The sequence below is a fragment of the Sebastes fasciatus genome, chromosome 12 (assembly GCF_043250625.1).
Source record: "Sebastes fasciatus isolate fSebFas1 chromosome 12, fSebFas1.pri, whole genome shotgun sequence".
NCBI classification, from domain to species: Eukaryota; Metazoa; Chordata; class Actinopteri; order Perciformes; family Sebastidae; genus Sebastes; species Sebastes fasciatus.
Window position 1 is genome coordinate 1,404,876 of NC_133806.1, and position 14,244 is coordinate 1,419,119.

A 14,244-nucleotide genomic window follows, 5' to 3' on the forward strand; every position below is an offset into this window, starting at 1 on the left:
CCAGAGTGCTGCCAGCTCTTTTCTCTCGCAGGGAAAGCAGATACACCCCTTTGTTTAGTTTGGCACCAGACGTGACCTCTAGTCCCGGCCAAACATGTTCCGTCTTGGACCGAACAAGCACGAAAACCTGCTCGTACACACGATGACATAGACGTATTTTACACAAGCACATATGTTCATACATACACGTGCATATAGGCGAGGGAGCACGGGGAAGTGCAAACACACACACGCTCTCCTAATTCGGCACACACCAGCTGCTGGGCAGGTGACATCTTCACCGCTGACCATGTGGACAAACCACAATGCACAAGGGCTTTCTCTCAAGAGAGTTGCATCTTCAAAAATGTCTTTCTGATCAGGTCAAACAGTGTCACAGATCATCAGCGGCGTGTTTTTGGCCAACAATCATTGCATGTAAAGCGATGGCATAATTACATTTTTGGTGCACCTGTGCGTGTGGAGGAGGCCCCTGTCTGTCTGTCAGTGTGCCACTGCACCCTGCCATTAAACTCCATCCGTCTTTCATTTGGTGTGTTAATCTGTCTTCTCTCACGTCCATCCGTGGATCCATCATTTACACATTCCTCACTCAGCTCTGCGTCCGTCCATTCGCCAGCCATTTGTCACTTTACTTTATTTTTTTTTGGTTTTGTGTGTTTGCACTTGCCTTTCTGACTGACTTCCCATCAGCTTGTCTGTCTGTCTGTCTGCCCGTCTTCCTGCTTCTCTGTCTGTCATGACAGCAGTGGCCAAAGAAATAAATACAGGTCAGAGCTCTAGGCAGCATTCTGGTGCACTGATTGCAGCGTTTATATCAAAATGTAATAAGATAAGATATTCCTTTATTAGTCCCACAGTGGGGAAATTTGCAATGGTTGCAACATCAGAATGCATTTAGGAGAAGATGTAGAGATGCTCCGTCCTCTGGTGTCTCCTCACATCACTGCAGTTTGACACAACATGGCAGCAGCAGCAGCCAACGGCCTGCCAGCTGTGGACTCAGCCCATTGGATCCACAGTTTGTTTTCCCATGAGTCATCATTAAACAGCGCTCAGGTGCACCTCTGGCAATCACAAAACGCATCCCTCTCCAGCTTTTCTCTTTCTTCTTTTCTGCTTGTCTCATCTCTTTCTCTTCCCGTCCAACTTGATCATTTCTACTTATGTTTTGCTGTTCTTCTCCTTTAATCCGAGCTTTCACCTCAGATATCCGGGATAGTGGCGGTGTTGTGTAACCAGACCTCAGTGTGAAAGTCACGCAGGTGATTTGGATAATGATACCTCTGAAAAACCTTAGGCAGCTCTTTTTCGACTGATTGGTTTTTGTTTGGGTAAAAACAAGTTCTGCACGATAAACACTGTCATTACGAGCAAAAGATGTTATGTTTAACAAATACAAAAATACCCCGCGGCGTTTTAAATGTGAAAGTCCTTACGTTTTACTGTTGATATCACAAGGTCAAAAAACACCCTGGCGTGCTGCGTGAAGGCAGCTTTATACACGTGGTTTAAAACCAACATGACTAATGCTTGTTTAAATGGAAGGCAACCAAAAACATCTCTCTCGGTCCCGCTGTAGGTGTAGTTCAAAACAGTGTGTTTTCCAAGTGCTGACAAAGCACACATGATACACTGACACACACACGGGGCCAACGCTGGGTCAAATCAAGCGTCGCACCGAGTGTTAAAGGCCCAAAACCACAAGTCGTTTCTGCAGCGGTGTGACGGACAGCTGCACCGCTGGCGGAGCCTTCCAAAGGATAGCACTTCTACCAGAGATGACAAGATCACTGACTTCATCAACTTTACTTATTGCTTAAGACCAGACATCTGTCCAGTGGGCCAGTGGTTACATAAGCCATGTTTCCACCAAAAGTCCTTTTAGTCCCAGGAACTACTTTTCTTGGAACTTATCCTTCAGCCCACTGTTGTCTGCATTTTTATAGCAGTCTAAAGACCCGTTAAGATTAGGCATATTACAAGAGACGAAGGCTGCTGGTGCTCACATCGGTAAACACACAGTTCAGTGTGTCCGAACGTTTCATCTAAAAAACATGTTGAAAAAGAAAAAACCTTAAACCTGCAGCATATTATTTACTGATGCACGTTGGATGTAATGAATGAAATGCAGAGAGAGTTTCTGTCTCCACATTAAATCATATGTTGAGTGTTTCATGGTTATTTATTTCTGCTTTAGAACGTAGCCGCTATGAAACAATCAGAAAATCACTTTTCTTCCTCTCGTTCACAGCACCATCGCGATGTCTCCAGGGTTGGAAATGAACTGTTTTGTCCACCTGCCACTGTGGCTGATGGATTCCAAAATCTACCAGCCACTCAATAGATTACCATTGGGTTTTCTTTTGCCTGGTGAGTGAAGCAAATCTAGCAGCCACTTGCATATTTTACCAGCATGTGGCTGGTGCTAATCTCCAACCCCGGCTGTCTCCCTCTTCTAACGTTACCGCTCACCCTTTTTCTCTCAGAGCCGAACTTTACTTTCAAAGTTATCAAGCAAAGAAACATGTTCTCCTCATATCCTAAAATGGTCTGATATCGATACTAAAGTATTTCCTTGTGTTATGAATGAAGCGGTCCACCAGGTAAAGCAGTGTCGCTGTGTGTGTGTTCGGCCAATCAGCGACAGTCATCCCTGCAAACTCCACCCCAAAGGTTCTGGTCCTTTCAAAAAGTATTACCCCCCTAACCAGAACTTAATTTAGACTCTGGTCCCTGGGTTCAAACCTCAACGAGTTCCTCAAAAGGTTCCTATAGTTCCGTGGGAAAGTTCCTGCGGTGGAAGCAGGGCTTTACAGACATAGTCTTTCTTCAAACATAAAAACCCTACTCCTCAACTACATTCCTTTAGTTCTGGAACAACATGTACTATAATGTGTTCATGTGTATCTTTTTATCTAGATGTACAGTTGATGAAATCCAAAAACGTACTCTAGCTGTCTCTCTCCCCCTCCTCAGCCCTCTCTCTCTCTCTCTCTCTGTCTCTCTCTCTCTCTCTCTCTCTCTCTCTCTCTCTCTCTCTCTCTCTCTCTCTCTCTCCCTTTTCCCTTAAAAATAGTTTTTTATACAAGTGGTCCTCTCACACAGCCAACATCAACATCTAATAAAGCCCAAAGATAAACACGGACCTCGGTCTACGGCAGAGTTGATTTCATCCCCGGGGAGCATCAGCCAACTCCCGTCCATCTGCCCAAACACAAACCTGCTGTTTTTCACGGGGGAAAAAAGAGAACATCAAAACAATGCTGTCAGATCAACGTTAGTTGGACTCTTTAAGAATATGATTACGCGGCGGTCTGTGAATATCAACTACCACGGCTTGTCCTCAGTGTTATTACCTCTGCGCTGAATAGTCATCACGTCTGGTTTCTTGACATGATTTGTTTTATCGCAGCCAAAGAAAGAGAGTTTAGTGGCCAAACAAAAGACACAGAAGTATGAACAGAGATGGCTCCGAGTTTGTTAAACATCATCACTATCACGGTCTGTCTTTCAGCGTCCTTGACTTCGTAGCAGCGAGAACAAGAAACATTTTTTTATGTTGGAACGGAGTTGAACAGCAGGTGTTCCATGTCATCTCAAACAGTGGAAAACGCTTTCAGTCGTAAATATACAACCTTCACAAAAGGAAAGCATGGTTTGAAAAGGAAAACATGAGGGGGAGAGGCTTAATGGCATCTTTAGTCCTGAGAACAGCCGCTAACTGGAACACTATCACAGCTAAAACAGTCACATCTGTGTCCCGGATATTAAATGATAACCTTTTGCCTGCTTTGTGGTCTTTCTAACCTAATCGTGTCTTCACATCTTGAGGTTCTGTAGTTTCAAGGACATAGTAGCTCTGGAACAGGATTTGTCGTGCTCGGCTTAATTGTTTTCTTTCTCGTCGGTTGCCTCAAGGTGAGCCGTGAGTTGATGGAAGGTGTGCGTGTCTCTCCGGCGGTTACATCTCTCTATGTCTCTGTTGAAAGTTGAATTATTGAGCACCTGCTAAACACACATCAGTGAGTGTTTCTGGGTGTGATTATGAATGTTTATTCTGGGTATGTGACCTCGTACGTTAATGTGTGTGTGCGTCAAGCATTTGTCTGAATACATATGTGTGTTTCCGCGTGTTTTTTCCGTGCACGTTACCAATCTGCAGCAGACCTGTCGCTGCTCAGTGCCAGCACACAGATGTTTGGCCACTGTCCTTTCAGCGAGAGCTGGTCTGGAATCTGTAAAGATAAACAGAGAGAACAGTTCACACAGAACGACAAGTCTGTGATGTCTGACGGCGGGAAAGTGATACTCGTGTGTTGTGCTTTCAAAGTGTGAGACACTTCCTGTTCTCCTCCAGGAACATGTGATACTAGGATGGTTATTTAGTATTAACTAATACTCAGCAAAGGGATGTCATCCCGGCTTTATGCGCGCTACACATGTTGACCGTCATCTTTTAAGTGTAAGTCAGTGTGTGTGTAAGGTTGGGAAAGTTGTGATAGGAAGCTCAAAAGTGATGGTGGCCCCTTAGAGTCTGGCTGATGGATGGATTAACATGAACGCATCTCTGGAGGAGGAGGGAGAAAACGGAGGAGAGGAACCAACAGAGGAGAGTTGGTGAACAGAAGATGAAACACATTGTGGACATGCTGACTGTAGGACAGCGGAGGAAAGACGAGTGCAGCCCTTGTTGTACGATTGTCTCTCGTTTAGTCAAAACCGCCGTAACTCCTCGTTAAGCCTCCCAGAGGATGATCAACGAGGAGCGGCGCCTCACAACAGCTCCAGTGATACAGAGAGTTCAGTGTGTTGGTTCAGTGACGCCTGAAACTACACATGTGCTGCCAATAATACTTTAAAGGAAGACCCTGAATTAATTGGAACCACGAAGGATATTAAACGCGTCACGTGAGGCAGTGTGTGTAGCAGACTGATAATCAACCCTCACGATTACAACAGGAAAACCGATCATGTTCATCAAGAATCAACAGCGACGATATCAGAACATCCTCCACCTGCCAATTGGGAACCAGTAATCTGAAGTGGCTATCTGGTACAGCCTGTGCTCTGTAATCCAACCCAGCTGAATGGTGCTGCTAATAGAAACACAGCAGCTGGAGTTACATGATGGCAGAGGTCTCTGCCCAGAGTCACAACAACTACTAAACTCTTGTTATGCTCATTCTCGTGCACACACTCGTTCCCCATCAAAGGGAAACTCTCTCTTCTCCATCCAATATTTTAACGTGTCCGCTCAACGTCTTCCTCTTCATCATAAGCCCGTCTCTCTTCTTCACTCTCCACTCCCTCTGTCCATGGAGCTCTGCTTCCCATCCAGTACGTCTATTTGTTATGTTGTCTCCTAGACATTAATGTGGTTCTGTGCTGACAGGCGGGATAATGAGAACCCTTCGGTTGTCAGCGTAAGAATGATGTCATCATACATGCTAGTATTTGCTTTAGTGCCAACCTGGAAGAAAAAGCTACATGGAAGACGAATGGAAAGCAAAATATTGTTTTAATATGTTTCCATCACGCAAAGCAGATAGCATGAGTTGGTAACCTGTGAGCAGCACAGTGACCCTGATCCGTGTTGGACTCACAGCAGCGTTACAGCGTGAGAGTTAGAACACAAAAAAGGTTCAACTTAAACTGTAAACAAGTGAATCATGGACAGAACAGTGAGAGAAATACAGTAAAATGATAAGAAGGTAAACACAACACAATCAGGGTAAAAAAAGAACCTTAAAACAATTGTTAGAAATGTATCTGCAAAATAAAACACTGCTTGAACACATCCAATGCTTTCAGTGGACGTTAGAACTGATCCTGAGATGTGAGATCATCTCTCTCACCGTCACTCCACCACATACTCTCAACGCACACATTACATAATGCTACTCTGGGGAACAGGGGAGACACAAGAGTTTTGGTCGGAGACGATAACGTTTCTCTCTGCGGAGCCCCGTCACTTCACAAGACACGGGAAACCTCTGTTGGTCTGGAGGAGCTGCAGCAGTTATTTCTGCACAAACGTCCACTGAACATTCACTAGATATTCTCAGAGCTACACTAACTCTTCTGCAGTGTGGAGTGAGCAGCATGCACGTGAGAGGTGGAGCGAGCTGTGAGTGAAGGCAGGCAGAGGAGCAGAGTACAGCAGAGACTCCGGTCCTGGAGACCAAAGCTACGGTCTCCCCCGCATCCTCCGACCGCGGCCAACACTGTTTAACAGCTTCACTAGATACAACCAAGAGGTTTTGGTGCTTCACTGTAGTTTGTGTTGGAGTCTGAGTCTGAACAGCGTAGACACACGCGAGCGCACATGGGACACCGACCAGCAATGATTTATACGTGGAAGAAGTTACAAACAGTCCCTTTAAGGTGGGCTGTTAAGGTGGACCAGAGTTTCTCCTTAAAGAGACGAGCTGCTCCTCTGAGCCGCTCAGCTTTTTAATTAATATTAATATTTCTTTTAACCGTTTAACCGATAGCGTTAATCGGTTAAAATGCTTAATGTCGGTTAACGGTTAAACGGTTAATTATTAACATCACTAATATTAATTATGTGCTGGTTCACTCATAATGAAAAAATGATGCGCACCAGTGTAAAATCAATGTAAAAGGTTGGTGTGGAGTTCAGCACTATAATGCATGAAGTTGTGAGTTTGCGAGTCAGGTTCAGGTGGTTGACTAACACATATTATGGCGGGTCGGGTGCGGGTAATAAGAAACCCCTGACCAGTGCATCACTACTGTACATATTACTGGTGTAGTGTAGGAATGTACTGGTTGTTGAGACCCTTCAAGCTCACAGGCCCAGCGGCAGGAGAAGGTGTGGCACCAGCAGCCTATAGACCGGGAGCACAATAGCCACACACACCCTTAGTGACTACCAGGGTAGAGTTAAGTATGCCATCTCCATTCTTCTCTCTCGTTCCCCCCCTTCTCTTCCACTTTCTCATTGCCCCTCTCAGTGTGAAGCGCATTGTAGCGCCGGGCTCCTGCAGTGCCAAGGACCAACCAGCCCTCCTCGTAAACCCCCCCCATGTCCAATTTCAATTCTCCAGCTCCTTCCACCATTGGCTTTATCTAATTAAATGTGCACTCGCTGGGTCCCGAGCACTGGAAACTGCATTGTGGGGTCCCGGGACAAGCAAAACAAATGGAGACCCCAGCATGTGGAGATTAGAAGCAGACCCTCCATGTGGCTTTTGTATGTATGGAGGAGGAGGAGGAGGAGGAGAGAGGGATATAGGAGGTGGAGAAATGTGGAAAAGGTAGAACAGAGGAGAGAGGGTAAGGTGGATGTGGTGGTGGGCATGGAGATGGGAGAGTGGAGGAGAAAGAATTGAGCGATAGACCGTGAAGAGAGAGAGGTGGGAAATGAAGTGCAGGAGAGGAAGAAAGAGAGATGGGGATGATGGGGAGGAAATGTGGAGCATCTGGGCGTAGAGACGGTGGAGTAAAGGATCTGGGATGGATTGATAACGGAGAAGGGAAAAGAGGGAGAGATGACGGGAGAGATGGTGGAGTCCGTGTGGAACTGAAGTTCTCCTGTCAGAACGTCAAGAAGTCAAAAGAAAGAAAATCAAATGTGTCGAACCTTCTCTGTCTTCCGTTTTAACATGAACATTAAACTGATGAACCACGAGCGTCTCTATCAGCTCATCAGCTCATATCCAGCTGTGTAAACATGTGGATGTGTTAAATGAACCACAAGCTGAGTGCCCTGCATCACGCTGTCTGCTCGGCAAACAAATAAACACAGACACCCTAACCTACCTCATAACCTGCTGTTATGTTATGGTGAGCACACACACACATACACACGCACGCACGCACACACACACGCATACACACACATACACGCACACGCACACACACACACACACACACACACGCATACAATTTGCACACATATAAGTTGTGTGAACGATCATACTAGCAGCACTAACACAGAATAACATGCATGGACACATTGGTGCTCACACACATGCCTGCACACATGTACAGAGGCAGATGCAAACACCCCCACACCCCCACACCCCCACACACACACACACACACTGCTGCTGTGCGTGTGTAACCAGATCTGGCGTAGCGGTGGTTTCTGTGGTGGTGTTCCTCTCAGCCCATTACCTGTCTAAACAACAGCTCTCTGTCAGAACATCTGTCATTCACCAGATCTTCAGGGAGAGTACGAGACGACGTACGAGACGACGTACGAGACGACGTACGAGACGACGTACGAGATGACGTACGAGACGACGTACGAGCCGCCGCTGCCGCCGCCGGGGTTCATTCATGGAAAAAAGTGCACGTGCACATCAAGATGTTTTTGTAGTAAACATTTAATATTTTTGGTGAACTTTAAATCTAAATGGTGGTGGAGTATCTGCTCCTCCCAGTAAGATGATAGTTATTAATTTAGACGACTCTATTAATGACCATATTTTTCCTAACATCTGTTAAGTGATGTTTCTTTGATACATACTCACCGTTTGTTTGTAGTAGTAATAAAAACTGTGTCTGATGTAGGGAGGCGATAGCGATATCGATACCTGAACTTTGGGTATCGGTCGATAACGAGTACCGATCCGATAGTTTAATTAATAAGCTGTTTGCATCGCTGTGTGGAAGTGACTGCGATCATTCTGTTATGTGTAAGGCAACATCAGGCTGGACTTAAACATTGCTTTCCAAACTTTAGAAAACAAAATATAACAAATAAATACACAGATATACATTTACTGAATTGTTATTTATTATCAAAATAATAAATTGTACACCAGCAGCTTAAAATCTTAGCAGGAATTATGATTCAAATGTAAACCTTTTTAATGCAACAAACTGGTCAGAACTTAAATAGGAATTCGAATTCCATTATATAATCTACACATGTCAGACCACTGACAGGTGAAGTGAATAACATGGATTATCTCTTTACAATGGCACCTGGCAGTGGGGGGGTATATTAGACAGCTAGTGAACATTTTGAACTTTGAAATGGGCCAGCGTAAGGATGTGAGCGACTTTGACGAGGGCCAGATAGTGCTGGCTAGACGATCGGGTCAGAGCATCTCCAGCACTGCAGCTCTTGTGGGATGTTCCCGGTCTGCAGTGGTCAGGACCTACCAGAAGTGGTCCAAGGAAGGAGAACCGGTGAACCGGTGACAGGGTCGGACCCGAGGCTCATTGATGCACGTGGGGAGCGAAGGCTGGCCCGTGTTGTCTGATCCAATAGAAGAGCTACTGGAGCTCAAACAAACAAAGAGTTAATGCTGGTTCTGATAGAAAGGAGTCAGAACACACAGTGAGGAGCAGTTTGTTGCGTATGGGGACCGGTCAGGGAGCCCATGCTGACCCGATGTTACGGCTGATATAGATGTATAAAGTACAATATATTTACAATACAGTTGAATTGAAGAGATCGGCCCCACTGTCCCCGATACCCGATCTAGCTATTTGAGTCAGTATTGGCCCGGGATCTGATCCGGTATTGGTGCATTCCCAGTCTGATGCCTGCAAACACATGGTGGTAAAACACAACATGTGGTAAATGAAGGATCAACTAAAGCTGCTTCATTAGAGTGCAGATTATTAGATAACGTGCTGCATAACAACTCTTTCACCAAATGTTCTGAGCGATGTCGTGTGGACGGTCTGCAGTAGATCAGATCAGCGGGCACTCACAGACAAAAGCGAGATGCCTGCAGGGCATGTGAAGAAGACACTAAGTCATCTCAGACAGTTGTGTCTACTTTATGACTTTATTTCAGAGTTGGCTGCTGTTTTGTTTGCCGGTTGCATCTTTGTTCAGTTTTGGATTTGGTTTCATTGTTGGACAGCTGAGGAGAGTCATCCCTCATTCTGACATCTGACAAGATTATTGTGTTGGTCTCTGCAGAAACAACTTCTAAAGTGTTTCCTGGTCGTCATGGTAACTGGAACAGGTCTCTAATAGCCAATCAAAATGTGTAAGTGTACCCATGATGTCATACAGAGGCTGAGTTGCTTTTAGTGGGTTTACAGTGGAACCTCAGTAGGCATCAAATAAAACAGCAAAGGAAATAAATGAAAGGTATTAGCAAGAGAATGATTAAACAAACCAACATGAAGCGGTGAGCTCGGTTAGTTTGTGGGGTCCTTCCTGTTTTAGTGGTGAGCACGCTGCTCTTGAAGTTTATTTCTGTGACTAAAGTTGTTGTCCTCCGGCCAAAGAATCCACAGAATAAAACCTTCCAAATGGTGAAAGAGGAGAAAGAGAAGAACACATGTGTTGGACTTTTCTGTTTCTAATAGATGTCTTTGGCCATTTGCGGTGCCAAGTCTGGTTAGTTTCACCCAGCTGGTCATTTTTTCATCCATTTCTTTTTCTTTGTGCATCTTGCACGGCGTCTCTCGCTTTAAGCTGCTCACCTTTAGCGCTCTAATAATTCAGGCTGAGACACGCAGCCACTTCCTTCACATAGTGAAGAGCATGCAGATGAATGGCGGTCCAGGGGATGGGGGGGGGGGGGGGGGGGGGGGGGGGATCTTAGCTGGAATTATGAATTCCTTTGGTCTCGAATGCAATGATGGCCAGTGATTTACAGCCACCTCCCTTGTCTCCACCACCACGGCATCATCTGTTATAGTTCCTGTCTTTGTTCAACAAATATATGTCTCCTCTGAAAGCAACGCTTTCAACCTTCCTGAAACAACGGAGATAATGGATGTGATTAGTGTGTTTCAGAGGGAGTTGGACACTGGTCACTGTAGTTTTAGCAGTATTGCCCTCTACTGGTGAAGTGCAATAGACTTTCTGATTTAGATATAATGTGCTGTATAGAAGTGGTAACCATCAGTTAGTAGAAGGATCATATGAAGTTTATCTTCCATGATACCCACATCTCTCTACCTGTGAGGGGTAGCATTAGTTTCACTCTGTTTAGTGTTACATACAGTAGATTGATCCGTTTTAAAGCATCAGGAGGCAGATTGGAGCAAATATCATTAAAAAAAGTTATTTTTATAAAACGCTATTTCGTGACAGTAGTACATGAAACAGTTAACCTGAAAAAAATCATGTTCCTCTGTGTCCTCTGTGTCCTCCGGTGCTTCTAACGGCATCTGCAAGATTTCACAGACCGGAGGAAAACAAGCAGTCAGAGCTGATCTGAGGTCTGCTGTCCAGCTGCCGTCTCTGAGAGCCGGCTGTCAATCACTCTGAACTCCGACCAAACGGTCAAACTAGACAGCGCTGATCAGATATGAATCAATATTCTGTTACGTTAATGTCTATTCCTCTCCTCAGATGTTCTCAGAATCATCTTGTAGTGCACGGTTTAGCTGGAAAACGAAAAAGTTTGTGACGCCGCCGCCATTGTAGAAATCTGTTGAAGGAATGACAAGTTCTGGTCACATGACCAGAGAACAGCCAATAGGAACACTCTCTCTCTCTCTCTGTAATGACCTGCCAAAAACATACTGCCTGCTGAAGCTTTAATATTCCACCTGGAGTCTATCAGTAAATTATAAACTGGCACTTCTTTGTCTCTCTTTTACCTCCATAGCTTCTCTGGACTGTGGAGTCAGGAGTCCGTCTGTAAACGAACTTCAGCTATGAGGCCATTTAGGGCACGCACACACACACACGCACACACAGAGAGAGAGAGAGAGAGAGAGAGGGCATACTAGATCAATCCCCTGCTGCCCAATTAGGGCTGACAGTAGGATTAAGGAAGGCTGACTCCCCGGGTCACGTGAACTCTGTTGTCTGATACAGTTTCCCTCTGGAGACACACACAGGCCTGATAGCACACAGAGGAGTGTGTGTGTGTGCGTGTGCGTGTGTGTGTGTGTGTGTGTGTGGAAGGGGAGTACAGGGAGAATCATTTGTTTTCCTTTGACATGTGCGAGCGCTGGTCGAGGTATTTGTGTGTGCGACTGTCTGTGTGCCGGCACCCTCGTTCATACATGTGCAGAAAGCAGAAAACATGCACATGTTACCGTCTCCTCTGAATCCTCCGGACCTCTTCAGGTGTATTATATTACCATATAATCCATCATCATATCATTACGATCTATCATTATAACCTTCTATCATCTGGAACTCTCTGGACGCCCACTGATATCTAGTTCACATACAAGCTATTGAGCTCTAATGACGTCTAATATTTGCATTTCATGCTTGTAAATGAGCAGGATTGATATTAAATCTATGCAATTGCTGCACATGTCTGTTACAAATCTACAAAACGTGGTGGTGATTGTGCCTGCAGGCCTCACTGGACCGCAGCGGTATCCATGTTTCATTAGTAACACTCTATCCATATTTCATTACCATGCCGGTCAGTTATTCAATACCTACAGTAATACCTGGTCAGCAGGAGAGGCCTCGCTGAACTCAGCCAGCACGCACCAGATAATGGGCCTCAGTGTTGTCTGTGGACCGGCGCCAACTATTTTGTTTTCCATAACTGGAAGAGGAGAGGGGGGGGGGGGAGAGTGGAGGTGGTTACTCAACCGTGTGTCAGGATATAATGTATTACCACAGTTAAGTGGCATAAATTGTTTATTAGCAGCTATTAAGTAATATGTGAGGGGGCTGCAGATACACGGATCTGATAGTGTCCGTCAGGAGGTAAGAGGGCATGCACATGTACACCCAGGTACAGGTGTTGATGACACTCTCGTTTTGGTTGTGCAGTATGGCGTTGCTTTAAACTCTTCAGTTTAGAAACAAGTTCACAAGAACCAGAATCACTTGGAGAGAGAACCGGGCCAACGTCTGCTCCAGACAAACAGTCAGACTGAGATTTCTGCAATGACAAATGTTCATATTTTGTAGGGCTGGGACGATACACCTTCCTCCCGATTCGATACCATCACGATTTTTAAATAGTGCCATTTATTTATTACTTTTTTAACACTAGACCATGAGGAAGAAGTTGAATCAGACACTTCTAGGGACTTTTACTTTGAAAAATATCTAAATGAACAGTCAAAATGTTTGATTTTCAGCATGTCTGTAGTCAGAGATGTCCTGAAGTCAAATATATCAGGATCATTGTCAGGAATTATTTATTACATTTATTATCCAGCAACCAAAAAAAAGAATTTCCCTCACAGATTAGTGGTATTTTCTATTTAATTTATAAGGGACATGTAATGTTTTATACTTCTGGTGAATATAATCCATCAATCTGATTTCCATAGATGTATTTAGTATCTACAGTTCCCTTTGTTAACACCTTATTTTGAAAAGCTGACGTAGTCCCACGTGTCTACTTCCTCTAACTTCTCCAAGGTGGTCTCTAGCTCTCCCGTCAGCTCCGTTCTCTTTATCCATCCATGGTCAGCTCCATCGGGGCCGTTTCAATGCAGAGAACACAAATGTCAGTATGTGGGTGCTCTACAGTCGTAGCGTCGGCCCATTTGACCACGGAGACGAGAGAGACGGCCGGCTCCACCGCCACGTTACCGCCATACCATAACGTTTCCTGTCCGTGACGGAGTTAGCATGCAGCTTTAGCTCTGCTCTGTCTAACTCTGCTTTTCCTGTCAATGTGTGAAACCCAAAGTGTTTCCATCCTTTACTGGATGTGTAGTGTTTACCACGCTGGATCTAACATGTGAGGGTGCAGGTCGTATCCACGACGACCCTCCAACGTTTTATACTTTGTCGTTTCAATTCGCTGTCGTGGTTTGTTTTGGTTGACGGATACGGAAGAGATATGACGTCACATTACTCAACATTACTACAACAATAAAAGCGGTAACTTCCTTCTACCTCCACAGCGACTCAAATGAAGAAAATATATCGATTCTGGCATTAAAACATCGATTTCAAAATCGTAAATCGTGATGCATCAACATGCACACTGTGAATGTGTGTTTGTGCATTGCTGTATGTAAATGTAATCCACAGCCTGCGAGAGTCTGTCTGCACCAAAACAAAGTTATATGTTTGCACTGTGCACCGGAGGAGCAGTTTATGTATGTAAGTGTTTGTGTATATGCGTGTGAACGCATCCGTCTGGGATATTCTCTGACCAGAGGAATCACCAGAGACTTCATTACAATCAGCAGCAGATTGGGCGTGAACACATCGTCCATTCCTCCAGACTCTCCAACAAATGTAAAATCATGTTTCTTGTTTCGGCCCGAGCTCCCCGGTGTGACGTGAAACACTCCCAGAGCTCACGAGAGCTCAGCCAGCACCACTGTTGGACAGCGGCTCAGTGCTTCGCAGTG